Raw genomic sequence first — 15,794 nt, 5'->3', positions numbered from 1 at the left:
AATTATATTTTTGAGAGGGAACCAATGGCATCTCATGAGACGAATTAAACAATTATTATTGCCATGACTCAGGCAAGCAACAAAGGGTGTGAATTAAATTAAGACAGTGAAAATGTAAATGGAAACCTGAGAGAGTATTCTCTAGACCAGGGGTGGGCAACCCCTGGCACGCGTGCCAAACATGGCACGCCAGTAACTTTTGCTGGCACACGAAACCCTCTCTTATAATCTTCCATTTACAATTTTTTTCTTAATATCGACTTTTTTATTTTTCAGATAAATTCAGTGTAGGTGCATCTTAGATAAATAAATAATTTTACATAGCATGTTATCTTAAAGACCATAGACATGGATTGACAAGAGAGGGGAAGAGCAATTTTTATGCCTCTGCCTTAACTCTCCCTGCCTTCCTAGATCCGACCAGTGTTTTGGTTTCATCCACATATGCTTGTGAATCTTTGTTCTCAGTGATGAATTTTGTTAAGTCTCGTAATAGGAGTAGCCTGAGAGATGAAAGTAGTAGCTCATGCATATCTCTGAAGGTCACGAAATATAAACCTGATGTAAAATCTCTGTCATCAGTGATGCAGCAGCAAAAGTCCCACTGATAATATCAAACGAAGTCATGAAGTTTTCTGTCAGACTATCAGTGTACATGTATACATTAAAAAATAAATGTATTTTTCATCATCATATACTGTGTTTTTGTCACTCGAATGAATTTTATTATTTCTTCAAGGTTCTTCACATACGTACACCTTAAGAGATATCAAGTAGGTGTAACATGTTCTCAAAAAATTAGGGTTGGCACACAGAAGAATTTTGAGTCAGAGATTTTGTTGGTTTTGGCACCACTCACAAAAAGGTTACCCACCCCTGCTCTAGACATTTCAAAGTCAAAATCAAAAGGATTTGGCCACTATTAATTGTAAGAGACAGATTGTAGAAGTCAAGGTTGAATCAGGTGTGTGGAGACTGTCGATGTTGTTAATGCAAATATTGCTTAGGAATAATACCATGAGGTCTCTTTTAGCTTGTTGAGTTAGAAATATCAATATAACTTTTCTAAAATATTTACCAGGGAGCTAGAAAGTCCAGTCTGGAGATCAGAAGCAAGATGAGGAGCTGACACCAAGCTGTGAGGACCCAGAGGGGAGCCTGGCAAAAACGGAACTGAGTAAAGACCAATGAATGACTCCAAAGTTCACATCTCAGTAAACATAGATGACCCTAACAAAATACTCTTGTGTTTCTCATTCTCAATTATGTAAAAACATATTAATTGAAAAAAATTTTTAGGATGTTCATTTCATGGAAAAATGTTTAAGAAACAGATCTATTACCCTTCACATTTTATGTTTTCCTCAGCCTTATACTAAGCTATCTCCTATTTTTTTTCCCTTGGACAACAGAAACACTAATTCTATGAGCTCTAGAATTCTATGAGCTCTTTCCAAGTCACTGGCTGAAAGCTTCTATATGAATAATGCCAGTTTATGGTGAAAGTGGGGGGAGTTTTAATGCTATGTGTGTGCTGTGTTTGTAAAATAATGCACATGAAATTAAGAAAAACACCACTTAAAACTGACGTGACCTTTCCATAATATTAACCAACTAGGGGCCCAGTGCATGAATTCGTGCACCTTGAAAGGAACTGTGAGTCATGAGGCTGTGGTGGGCATAGGGTTCTTCTAATTTCAACTATGATTTATGGATAAGAATGCAACTTTGTCAGTGTCTTGGCTCATCCTCCATGCTCCCACCTGGCCCCTCCCACCGCAGCCCCCAGGTCCCCTGTCTGCTGGCAGCCCTGCTCCCACCGCCACCCATGCACTGATGGCACTGGCCCCGCTTGCACCCACTGACAGCACAGAGCGATTGGGGCCAGCGCCAGCAGCCGCTGTGAGCTGCAGCTGCTGCCCCGATTACCCCTCAGGAGCAGGGGGAGGTGGAGAAGCCCTCAGGAGTGATCGGGACTGGCTCCATACACCAGCAGCAGGTGCGAGTGGTGGCTCTGGCACTGGCAGCTGGTGCAGGTGGGGCCAGAGCCGGCAGCAGGTGCAATCACTGGGTGGGACTGTGGCATGCAGGAGCAAAGAATTTTCAGTACCCACCAGAGGCTTGCCCTGATGACAGCAACCAGCACCCCACCTTGGTCTGGTGCTCCTGCTCACCTACTCCATCATCCACTGTGGTCGATGCCCACCATGTTCCGCGCTCTGCCACCTGCTGCCAATGCCCGCCATGTTCCACATGTGCCCCTGGTGGTCAGCACACATGATAGCAACTGGTGTTCAGTTGTTCAGCTGTTCTGCTATTTGGTCTATTGCATATTAGGGTTTTATATAGAGAGATTCTTTTTATCTAAATATATATACATATACTGTCACTGGGGAAATTTTTTGCTATCAGTCAGTTGGTTCTTCTAATTTCAACTATGATTTATGGATAAGAATGCAACTTTGTCAGTGTGATTAAAAGCATCTCTGAAGCCCCCACATTATCACAGAACACTAAAGTTGAGGTCAAGTATAAAAGACTTCCTTCTGCTACAGAAATTCTCTCACAGAGTTACACCGGATGAGATTTGAACTTTTGTGTTTTTCATCTACTTGTGGTTTACTTCTTGAAAATTTTTGTTGGTCTGCTTCAAGTCCCCTGAGGATAGCAAAAGGCAAACTCAGTTAATATTTGCACATTTTATCTTTAGATATGACTCTGCCAAATTATTTTCCCACACCCCTAAAAACTGTAGTATCTACTCCATAGTGGGTATAATTAGAGAATAAAGTAATTAACAATTACTCAGTTCTTCCTATGTATTCAACACAGCTTCATGTGACAAGAAGCAAGGATGCAATGAAAGATATGAGCTTTGAAGCAAATGAAAGACAGAAGTTATTAAAGAAACTAACTAAAAATAGCAAGACATTATAATCAAGAGCTTGTACAGAATCAACTATTAAATGCTATAGGATCTTTCATAAAGGAGTTATGTTTGTACACTATATGAATCTGAAAGACTCCATGGAGGAGGGATAATTTAACCCTGAAAATACTAGTGTGTCTCTGGCACCTTCTTTGATCTGGGTGTAATATTTGTGTTAAATTTCACCAACCAACAAATGAAGGGTATAGTTATCACCAACCTAATATTTAGAACCTACTGAATCCATTAAAAACTCAAACCCTCTTCCTCACACATTGGAGTGGTCAAACTACAACTTTTCTTACTCCCAAGCCCAGGTTTGTGCTGCCTATCCCCATCTTACACACACACACACACACACACACACACACACACACACACACACACATGTCTGAGAATGAAGTAAGGAGAAGGATGTGAAGTTCCTCACAGGTTTATAGCCCTATGTGAGCAGGTATGTTGCAGCCTGATTCCAGGCCAATCCCAGGCAAAATGTCAGCTGGTCCACAGAGCCCCTCATTCCACATTAAATACTTATTAAACACCTACAAAGTACTCTACATAGAGTCATAGAATGTGTGTACCAATGAAGGGACTGCCAAGAAGTATACAGTCTGTCAGGGTAGCAAGTAGAAAATTCAAGGCTTACAGGCAGTACTGTGTGCTAGAATTATATAGAGACAAAGCTATAAGATGATGCAGATATTACAGACAGGAATTTTTATAAAACTTCCATGTTTACTAAGATCTGCAGGGAAGGGGGGGGGGGGGAAGCGCCAGGCAGGCATGGGCACCAGAGTGAGTGGAGAGCTGGAGGGTCCTGGGCTGGGGGAGTGGGGGGTGCGGGGTGTGGAGGAGGCGGCGGCGGTCCCATGGCGCCCCCCTAGCCCCTGCAGGGCCTCTCCCCCACGCCCCGGCGGCCCCGCCCCACCGCTCCCCGCTCCCCCTCCCTCCCATGCCCCCACCCCCGGCTCCGCTGCAGCCATGGCCCGGCAGGAGGAGCCCTTGGAGGGCTTTCGGGTGACCCTGGTCGACAAGGGCAACCTGTACAACTGGGAGGTGGCCATTCCCCCCCCCCCAACACCTACTACGAGGGCGGCCACTTAGGGCACCCCTCAAGTTTCCCGTGGCCTAACTACCCTTACTCCCTACCAGCCTTTTGGTTCCTGACCAAGATGTGGCACCCCAACATCTATGAGACAGGGGACGTGTGCAGGGAACGTGTGCGTCTCCATTCTCCCCCCCGCCCCCCCCCCCCCCGCCCCAGTCAATGACCCCCAGAGCGGCGAGCTGCCCTCGGAGTGGTGGAACCCCACCCAAAATGTCAGGACCTTCCTCCCGAGCGTCCTCTCCCTCCTCGAGGAACCCAACACCTTCTCCCGGGCTAACCGGACGCCCCTGTGATGCACGGGAAGTGGGAAGAGAGCAAAGGCAAGGACCGGGAGTACACAGACGCCATCCGCCATCTGCCATCTGCAAGCAGGTCTTGGGGACCACGGCAGAGGCGGGGCAGGATGGGTAAAGGGGGTTGTGGACTGCGTGAGACCAAGGCCTGCGCCCGATGAGGGCTCGGCTCTCTTCTGCGATGACTGTGACAAGGATGCCGAGGCCGAAGCTGACAGCTGCTTTGGGGACGATGAGCATGACTCTGGCAACGAGGAGTCCTGACACCATTTCCCGCGCCAAATAAACTTATAGATTTTACCTCACCAGGCCCAGACTCTGTGGGCTCTCGGGCACCCCGTGACGTCCAGACTACCTCAGGGAGGTGGCTCTGCTCTCGCCTTGTCCCCTCGGTCTCGCTTTCCTTTCTGCATGTTTGTTCTGGGTTTTCCTCTGCTTCAAAGAAGAGGGGCCCCATTGGTGCTGGGCACCTGGTGGGCCTCAGGGCAAAGGTGGCCTGAGGGCCCGGACTCCAGCACTGTCTACTGCCCCACTGGCTGGAGCCAGAGACTTGGGGCTCCCAGCTCATGAGTGGACAGATTAACTTGTCCTCGCCTCTTCTCTCAGCTTTGGTTTGTTTGGAATCTAGGTGACAAGTACTGGCTTTTACCTACACCACAATCTTGGTTCCTTCAACTTGGGCAAAAGATTTGAACCAAGAACTCACAAAAGAAGATATAGGAATGATCAATAAGTACATGAAAAGATACCCAATATCTTTTTTTCCAATGTCTTTTTTCATCAGGAAAGGCAAGTTTAAACCAGAGTGAGATATGACTAGATACCCATTAAAATGACAAAAATTAAAGCAACTAATAACAGCTAAAGCACTCATCCACTGCTGGAAGGGATTGAAATGGTACATCAGCTACTGAGACTATAAGCCAATTTTTTATGAAGTCAAACATACATCTATCCTATTACCCAGCAATTACATTTATAGATATTTATAAAGATATGAAAATGTATGTCTACTGAAAGATTTGCACAAGAATGTTCATAGCAATATTGTTCATAATAGCTAGAACCTAGAAACAACCTACATGCTCATCAGCAGGTAAAAAGATAAGCGAATTATGTATATCCATATAATTGAGTACTATTTAGCAATGAAGAAGAACAAACAGCTGATATATAGCACATGTGTAAAACTCATGCTGAGTGAAAGAAATGGGACACAAAAGAGGATATAAAGCACAATCCCATTTATGCTAAATTATAAGACAGACAAGATGCATCTTTAGTGATAGAAGTCAACAATGGCTGTCTTTATGGGATGAAATGGACTGGAAAATGGCACAAAGCAATGTTTTGGGGTGATGGACATAGTCTTGATATTTACTGAACTGATCCTTACCCAAGTGTATGTAATTGTCCAAACTAATTAAGCCGAATACTTGCATCCTGCGTATTTTGCTGTATGTAAATTATTCCTAAATGGGAAAGGGCAGCATAGTACAGTGCGCGGTACATGGCAACTTCTCAGGAAGGGTGGCTATGGGCATGACCAGCATGGACATCACCACCAGGAATTTTCATTTTGATCCTGCTCTCTCGGCTTCTTCATTGCTTCTCAGGGTCCTGTGGGGCTCGCTGGTCACTCTTGACAGATGAAGTGATGTTCATATTGTTACCCACAATGGTGCACCTGAATCTTTAACTCACAGATATTCTCCCTCTGCCCTCATGCCTCTCTTTCCTCTCTCTCTCTCTCTCTCTCTCTCTCTCTCTCTCTCTCTCTCTCTCTCTGACAAACACACACACACACACACACACACACACACACACACTCAAGGTCCTTCCTTCTTTCCTTCCTTCTCTTTATCATCTTTATTCCACCTCATTCCAAAGCTAATTTAATGTGGCTTATAAAAATACATGTCAGCCACTGGTGTAGGAAATAAATGTAAATCCAAAGTCACAAAGAAATAGGCATTGCTGGTCTTAAATCCTTGAGGCTAGAGGTTCAGCTCTGAGCTTTCTAGCCTCAACAAGAAAAAGGGAAACACAATCGGTTACTGAAAAGCCCACAGAGTGATTCACTTTATTACAAAGCAGTTTCCTGGGCTGCTATCTGTTATTCAGAGCTCCAGGTTTCCAATTTGTTTGCCTGTGTGTCAGATAAGTGATGAGGGGAGAAGGGACTGGAGATGTTTTTGCTTTTGGCTCAGTTTTCCTGGCAGGGAGACACTGAGAGTTTCCTTCTGGAAGTGAGTGGTGCTGGGCTTTCCCTGCAGCAGAGATAGTATTCCGGTCTCTACTGTCGTCCTCTGTGTGATCAGCTGGCCCCACTGCATAGTTCATCCTCACGCTGTTTTTCTGCATTCTCAGCTTTGATGTTGACACCTTTCCTTGAGTTGTATTCTGTCAAGACAAGCTTGTCACTGAATGGCCCGCCCCAGCAGACATCTCTTTCATTTGTCTTGGCTGTTTTTCTTTGCTCATAGTAGGCTTACTTTTTTCCTTCCCCTTCTTGAGTTATTTTTAGTTTTAAAATCTCCTCTTAGGTTTTCACCTGGAACTATTAAGTGCAGGCATTTTTTAGGCAGAAATCCCTCTCCTGTTGACCCTTTTAAGCAGGGGTCCTCAAACTATGGCCCGCGAGCCACATGCAAATACAAATACTGAATTTGTTCCCATTTTATTTTTTTATTTCAAAATAAGATACATGCAGTGTGCATAGGAATTTGTTCATAGTTTTTTTTAAACTATAGTCCGGCCCTCCAATGGTCTGAGGGACAGTGAACTGGCCCCCTGTTTAAAAAGTTTGAGGACCCCTGCTTTTAAGAATGAGTTTCCTAAGTGCAGGCAGTCACTAGTCTTGTGATATATTATACATCCTTCTTCCTCTTGTCTTAAAGAATTACTTTTCCTAAGAATCTGTCATTTGATAGCTAGAAGTGAGATTTTCAGACTGATCACTGGAATTAAATCTTGACTTCCAGCCCTGGCTCAGTTGGTTGAGCATTGTCCGATACCAAAAGGTTGCCAGTTCAATACCAGGTCAGGGCCCAGGTCCAGGTTGCAGGTTCAGTCCTGCTTGGGTGTGTATCGGAGACAACTGATCAATGTTTCCCTCTCCTTCTCCCTCTCCCTCTCCCACTCCCTCTCCCTCTTCCTCATTCCCTTCCTCTCTCAAAAAAAGAAAAAATTAGAAAAGAAAAAATGGGAGCTTGTTGTGTGTCAAGCCCATCAGACTGAGTGTTGGGGTATGTAGATTCCACGTTAACTTCTGGAACTGATCCAGATGTTAGGCAAGAAATGTAACTTTCCTGGGCCTGCTTTCCTCATAGTGCAATGGAGGAAATAATCTTAGAAAGGTTGTGAAGGTCTAGCAAGATATAGAGTGCCCCTTACCCATGGTTTCACTTTCCAAGATTTCTGTTATCCATGATCAACCTTGGTCAGAAAATATTAAATGGAAATTCCATAAATAAACAATCCATAAGTTTTTAATTTGGCACCATTCTAAGTAGCATGGTGAAATCTTTTGACATCCCATTCCATCCTGTCCTGGGAGTGAATCATTCTTTGTTCAGTATATCCATGTTGGATACGCTCCCCACCTATTAGTCACTCCTGTTAGTTACTTAGTAGACATCTGGGTTATCAGATCAACTGTAGTTGCATCATGGTACTTTGAAAACCTGAGTGTCTTAAACTCGAAGTTTATAAGGGAGAGGAAAAGAAGTAAAAATATTTTTCCTGGTATTGAACTTGCAGGTTGTATTCAGCACCCTGGTAGGAGAACAAGGGAACTAGGACACATATTTCCTGTCCTGGAGAGTTTTAGACAGAGTTTGAAGGATGCATGTAAAATGCAAAACATTTATTCTTGAAACCCATCTGAAGTTTTTTTCATTTCTGAATATCTCAAGGCCAGACTTGTTTCTTTAATTTTTCCTTCTCTAAATACTTAACTTCCCCTTCCTAACACTGATATCTAGACCCTAACTCCATTGAGTGGATGATTCAGATAACAAGAATTCTGTGGCTCATCAAGTCTCTCTTTCTGTTTGGTTGCAGCAACCCTACAGCTCCACTGTAGTCAAAATAACCATGATACCCTAGGTCCGTGGCCGGCAAACTGCGGCTCGCAAGCCACATGCGGCTCTTTGGCTCCTTAAGTGTGGCTCTTCCACAAAATACCACGTGCGGGCACGCACGTACAGTGCTATTGAAACTTTGTGGCCCATGCACAGAAGTCGGTATTATGTGGAAGAGCCACACTCAAGGGGCCAAAGAGCCCCATGTGGCTCGCGAGCCGCAGTTTGCCAACCACTGCAGGTGGTTGCAGCATTTTCTTTAGCTTCTTCTTTTTTCTACCTGATATACCATGTAATTTTTCTTTTGCATTTGAGAAGCCTTGTTGAACATGTCACTTTTGATGCACATTGCTGCAGGTCTTCTTTTGGAAGTAGAATCAGTTATATCAAGTAATTTGGCAGTGAAAATGATACCAACACATAATTAACACTGTCCTATGGGGAAAATGCATTTCGAGTTCTCATTCAGCTTCTTTGCTCCTGTCTCAGTGGTTTGAATCCTGAAGCAGCTGTGGCAGTCAGTGGCTCCCACTAACAAAAGGAGTGCCAGGTGAGAGGCACCAGCCGCTAGAGAATTCTTTTGAAGTTCAGAGAACAAGCTTTGAGCTGGGTCATTCTCAGCAGCTCAGAATGGTCTGCTTAAGCAGATTTCCTGTCTCCATTTGTAGATGTATGTATAACCAATGCTTGGAAGCTGGACCAGTACTTCTTAAACTTTAACATGCTTAAGAATCACCTGGGGATCTTGTTAAAATGCAGATTTTGATTCATTATTTATGGTATGGAGCCTGAGAGTCTGCATTTCTAAGAAATTCCCAGGTGATGCTGCTGATGGTGATGGTCTATGAACTGTGTTTTGAGTAGCAAGGACTTTGAAATCATTCAGCCCAATCTGTGGAATAGATGACTGAGACTTGGTCAAGAGTCATAGTTCCTAATTTGAGAACTGATTGTATCACTATACCCTTCTTCTCTTAAAAATCCTAGCTCTTCACAGTCCCTACTTTCTGTCAGCTGAGGATCACGGCCTAGAAATGTCTTTCTACCACCTGTTGATGATCTTTTTCTTCTCTTTCCTCCCACCCTGACCCACATCACATATTCCTAGAGAGAACATGTTGTGAGCTGTAGTGTTTTTGGATGAGTCCAGTCTTTCTAGCCTTGGAGGCAGACTGGTTTGTACTTTCCATAGAACAAGGGTCTTGCAGGGCCTTGCACCAGTGGGTGCTTCTTAGATATTTGTTAATTATTTTTTTAAAATATATTTTATTGATGTTTTTACAGAGAGGAAGGGAGAGGGATAGAGAGTTAGAAACATCGATGAGAGAGAAACATCGACCAGCTGCCTCCTGCACACTCCCTATTGGGGATGTGCCCGTAACCAAGGTACTTGCCCTTGACCGGAATCAAACCTGGGACCTTTCAGTCTGCAGGCCGACACTCTATCCACTGAGCCAAACCGTTTAGGGTGATATTTGTTAATTATTGATTGGCTTATGATTCTAAATATTTTTGCTAACTGAGAAGAGACTAGGAAATTGCTAAGAACTGGCTGCCTTTATCAACCTATCCCTGCTCATAGAAGCAGAGGTTAACAATGCGTACTGCACTGATTGAATAAACTGCTGTGGAGACTGAGGCCCTTTTCTGCAAGAGACCAAGGGCTAGGGCTAGGTATTGGTGTTCAAACACTGGTGCATTCGGGTCAGGGTTTCAGCAGTTCCTCTAATGCTGGTTTGCCATATATTAGGCCACAGAGACCACAGTTATTCATAGCCTAGTGGCTGGGAAATGCTACAGATTATGCTGTGGAGGCTGTATGTGTAAAGCCATCAGCACCTCCTCCTTGCCACATGTTTGCTGCCATGGCTCTTGTTCACTCTCTTCACCTCCATTACTTTCTTTCCTGCCTCAATCAGGGATGCAAGTTGCATTTCTTACCTGCCCACATATGTGATTTAGTAATACAAAGTAATGCTTAACACTAACTTACAAAGTAGACCTCTCCCTGTTGAGTTGTTCACCTTGAAATAAAATTATAGTTGCCCTAGGAAAAGATGGGTTTCATTTATGTTGCAAAACATCAGACATTAGCTGGGTCAAAACAAACTTGTTACTGGTCATGCTTCAAATATCCAAATTTGTTAATATTTTAAAAAATGAATTAGTATATTCAGGAGTTTCTATATAATGATTTCACTCTCATTGATTTGCATTTGATATGATGTCAGGAATGAGAGAGAAAGGTTTTGTTACAATTAGTAAGTAGGAAGTTGCTGCTAGACATGACCCTACAGCACCTACCAAGAGGTGGCATGGCCAAACAAGCCTCTATAAAGAGAAGCTAGAAATTCAAGGGGGAGCATTAAGGAAATGGATCACATGCCTTGGGGAGAAGGCTTTGGCTCCTCTTTCCAAGCCTGGGGTGGGGCTTCCTCAGGCCACTAACACTGATCATAAAAGTACCAATCAGGTAGCACATAGGTCCACTTTGCACCATCCCCCTTTTCCTTGAACTAACCCTGGAAGAGAGTTGGGTGGAGGTGGAGGAGGTGTGAAAGGGCAGCAGGAGTACAGACCACTGACCACTCCCAGGCATGTCAGGGCTAAGCTGGAGGTGAGGGGATCAGATTGTTGATAGAGACTGAGCATGGAATTATATGGTATTGATATTTTGACTGAGACTGGACCAGGCCTGAGAATGAGTCTTGATTACTACAATGAGGTTTGTTTTTAGAATTGGTAGTGACTAGAAAGTTTGGGATCTGTCAAGTGTGGTCAAGAAGTAGAGAGGGAAATATGGTAGGGCAGGTCTAAAGGCAGTGGCTATAAGAAAACAAAGGTGTCTCCTGTTCAAACTCTGTTTGATTCAGATCATTCAAGCAAGCCTGAGTACACCCATGGGAGTATGTTCTATTAGTAATTGTCATCGATCCTGGGTGTCTCAGGGGAAAAAGGTAAGGAGCTTTCGGACTACATCTTTTTCTAATCCTCAAAAAATACTATCCTGGTGCTGAAGAACTGGTCTGAAGAGTAGTTGAAGGCCCTGTCCCAAGATGCGTCCCTTGTAGATAATTTCTCATTTGAAACCTATTTCTTTGGATTAGCAAACACTTTTTTATGCCTTCAGGAAGTTTTTTGTGGTGTTTTTTGTGTGTTGGGTTTTTTTTGAAACATAAGTATTTCCAGGAGACAGCACCTAAGGTAATATTAGTCAGTGACTTTGGGGGATTATCTGATGGAATCTGTGATTAAGTCTGAACAGTTTAGACTGACACATAGGAACTGTTCCAAGATTAGTCTTCTGGTTTAGACTCTTCTGAATTCTCCCATCCTATCCCACGTGTCACTCTTACAGCTCTTCTGGTTTTCACAGACCCTCTTGAATGCACTGCTCACTTTCCCACATATTCCCATCATGCTTTCTTCCCCATCACTACCTTAAAAAGTCTATCTACTGGGCTGGGTTCAGATGCCACCTCCTCCATAAAATCTTCTTTGAGCCTCCTACTTGATTTATCTCTCCTTTAATGATCCTTAATGCAGAAACCAGTCCCTACTTAGATAAGATGACATTATACAGTTAGAGACAGAGAAATAAAGTTTTAGCAAAATGACAGCTCATGAATATTTTATTGGACAAATACTGGGATGAGAGTATGTTATCAGCACTGCCCTTCCCCCATTTTAATAGTTCTAAGATTTCCCCTCTCATAATGAGTATAATGAGGTCTCCTCTCCCCTGAGTGCCATTTGGGTCCCCTTCCTCTGCAGACCATAAGGCAATTCTCAGAGGGGTTCCCTCATAAACTTCACATGTTAAAAAACTGGCTGATGAACACTCCCCTCCTCCCTTCCCTGCAGATCTTTTGTTTTTTTAAACTTTGCACATTTTAATGTAGGAAAATCATTCATGTTAACAAACACAATTGTGAGGACCAACTATAAAAGCTGTGCTTGTGGAATGGGGTCTGTGGTGCATTCATGGATCAGGAAGCAGATCAAGTGTGTAGGCTCTAGGGGTCTGCCAGGGCCATATGTTGCACTTGTCTATCACCTGCACGGGGGTCAGACAGACTCCAGTTACAGTAACCAGTCAGGCCAGGGCTCACTCAGGCCTTTGTTCTGATGCCACCATTGGACCCTGAATCCAACTTGCTCCAGGCTTTTCAGTTACACAGAAATAAAGTCAGAGGCTAGGGTGATACTGGGTGTAGTATCTACAGGCAGCAGTGTGGAGCCACCTGAGGGCTGGAGGTTGCAGGTTGTTTCCAGCCTAGGGCTGAGGACCTTGAGCCCACATCCTCAGCCTCAGGAGTGCACCCCAGGTGCTAAGCATGCCCCTGCGCTCCACGCACTTAGGTGCTGGAGACATCAGGCCCGGCCACTATACCCTGTAGTCCTTGGGGAGGCCAAGGAAAGGTTGGTCTCTGGGCTTCTCATAAAGTTGTTTTAGCCATAACAATCAGACAAGAAGAAGAAATAAAGGCATCCAAATTGGAAAATAAGAAATAAAACTGTCATTATTTATAGATGACATAATATTGTAAATAGAAAACCCTAAAGATTCCACCAAAATTTTTTAATGAATTCACTAAAGTATCAGGATACAAAATAACTATCCAGAAAGCAGTTGCATTTTTACACACCAATAATGAACTATCTGCAAGGGGAACTAAGAAAACAATCAGCCTGGAGTACACTGTTTGCTCCACCCTGGGGATTCCCTGAGACCCCATCCCATCCCACTTGTAGCCCCACCCAAGCTGTTTGTAGCAGCTTTTCCATATGAATGGTCTCTCCTGGCTCACACTTTGCTAAAATCTCTCAAACAAGGGACAGCTGGTGGCAGCATGCCCCAAACAAATCAATAAAAGGCCCAAGACCTGGCACTAGCACCAGCCTGCTTTACTTCACATCTGGGCCTCACCTCCTGCACAGCAGCTCTCCCACTGTAGTCGCAGCTGGTCCTCACAGCCAATTGGCCTAGAGGTCAACTTCTCCCAGAGAAACCAACAGCCATCAAAGCTCAACTACAAGACTGTGCACACAGCCTACACAGGGGCACACCTGGAGCACTCAGATCAGGTGACTGAGGGGAGGTTGAGCCACTGGGCCCTACCGGACACCTATTACACAAGGACACTCTACCAATTCCAGGGACATAGCAGCTCTACCTAATATATAGAAACAAACATAGGGAAGTACCAAAATGCAGAGACAAAGAAAGATGTCACAAATGAAAGAAATGGAAGAAAACAAAAGACTAGATAGACAGTTCAAAACCATGGTCTCAAGGATCTTGATGAAACTTTCCAGGATCTTAGTGAGAATATCAAATACATGAAGAAGGACCAGGGTGGGGAGAGTAGGATTTCTATAATACTCTCAACAATAAAGATATTTTTTTAACTGTTTGTTAAAGACCAAAAAAATATTTTGACCATGTTTTTATTAAGTTTTTTGTCTTCATATTGTTGAGTTGTAAGAATTAATAGTATTTTCTGGATACAAGTCCTTTGTCAGATATATGTATTACAAATATTTTTCCCACTATGTGTCTTGTCTGTTTATTTTCTTAACAGTATATTTTAATGAGCAGCATTTTAAAATTTTGAGGTAGTCTAATTTATCGATTTTATATTTTAATAAAGAAGTCTTTGCCTGCCCTAAGATGACTGAGACACTCTGCTATGCTTTTTAAAGAAGATTTATGACTCTAGTTTTATATATCATGTCTACAACCCATATGAGATAAGCTATTGTGGAATGATGTAGGGGCTGAGGATCCTCACCCCAACCCCCACATATGGATATCCAGTTGTTACAGCACCATTTTTTGAAAAGCTTCTCATTGAAATACTTGACACCTCAATCATTACCATGTTATTATATTTAATCTTCACCACCTATGATATATTTTCTCTGTTTTACAGATAAGGAAAATGAAGCTCAGAAAGATGAATGACTCATGCAATGTCACAGCCTCCGAAACGAGGCACGTTCACAACCAGGTCTGCCTGTCTATACAGCAGTGCTTTTAGACATCACCAGAAAGAGTCTTCTTCTTTCAAAGACCCAATAAAAGCCCATGTCCCTCAGAAAGACTCCCCAAAAATTCTAATCTTCTGCTCTCTCAATTTTATAAACTCAATTGCACTTAAAATATCAATTTAGTTGCAGTGATGGTGGTTGTTATAATGATGTGCGTTGCTTTCTAACTACTACCTATGTCAATTCCCAAAACCTGTTCTCTGTCCAACAATATTGCTTGGAAGTTAGCAGAAGCTAGGTTTTAAATTTGATTATGCCTTCTGGCATAATTCTGGGTATACAGTAAGTACTCAATACATACTTTCTCTGAGTGGAAAATATGTTCAGTTGGACAGTGGAGCCAGTGCTGCTAATACCCTGTTCAAGGCACTTTAACTTTTATGTTAGGTGTCTAAATCTTGCCTCATGCCCCCCCAGAAATGAACAAGAATTTTAGTGGTAGAATCCTCCTATGTAGAACTTGAAATTAAGGAACTGAACAATGAACAATTAAATAAAGAGATACTTTGAAGGTAATAGTTAAAGCCCCTTCAAAAATACTTAATCCCGGAGAAAACCAAGATGGTGGCATAGGTAAACACCGGAGATTGCTGCCTCACAAAACCACTTCAAAAAATACAACTAAAAGATGGAACAGACATCATCCAGAACCACAGGAAGGCTGGCTGAGTGGAAATTCTATAACTAGAAGGAAAGAGAAAAGCATATCGAGACTCAGAGGAGGTGCGGTGCAGAAGTAAAATACAAAGGTGCTGAGGTGCATGTGGAGAGGGCTGGCAGCTGAGGTCACAATTGTCTTTTTCAATCGGGAGGGAGTCTCAGGCTCTGAGCTCCAGTTCTGGGCAATTCTCTGGGGACCCAGACTCATACGGGAGAAACAGGACTGTCTGTCATCAGTCAGAACTCGAGGGCAGCTTTCTCTCAGAGGCACACACAGCGATTACCAGGGCCTCTGAGGACAGGACTGAGAGCAGCCATACTGCTCGCTCCTCGAACCCAGTTGATCCCCTGGGGCTCCGCCCCGCCCAAGCCATGCATGGAGGCTTTTGCATATGAAAGGCTTGGCCCTTTGTAATCTGAAAATTACTTAACAAACTGCAGCTGCCCAAGGCCCCAGGGCAACTTGCATTGCTTTACAGGTGGCTTCTGTAGGGTAGCCTCAGGCAGAGGCTAGATTAGCACCTCCTTAGATCCAAGAGCCAGTGTACCCAGTGGTCAGAGTGGGACCATCCAATTACAACTCCGCAGATCCATAAGGGACACACTCAGGGGGCAGGCTCAGTGAGCACCAAAGGCCCACTGAAGCAAGTCTTGCCCCATAA

General features: G+C 43.6%; 1 pseudogene; it reads left to right on the top strand.

Annotated features, from left to right (window-relative positions):
• The first annotated feature begins 3,913 nt into the window (after positions 1 to 3,913).
• On the top strand, positions 3,914 to 4,597 carry LOC118675619 (annotated as a pseudogene).
• The last annotated feature ends 11,197 nt before the right edge of the window (positions 4,598 to 15,794 follow it).

The sequence above is a fragment of the Myotis myotis genome, unplaced genomic scaffold, assembly GCF_014108235.1.
Source record: "Myotis myotis isolate mMyoMyo1 unplaced genomic scaffold, mMyoMyo1.p scaffold_m19_p_2, whole genome shotgun sequence".
Lineage (NCBI taxonomy): Eukaryota > Metazoa > Chordata > Mammalia > Chiroptera > Vespertilionidae > Myotis > Myotis myotis.
The sequence above is the reverse complement of the archived record's forward strand: the minus strand, read 5'-3'. Positions and strand labels throughout refer to the sequence as shown.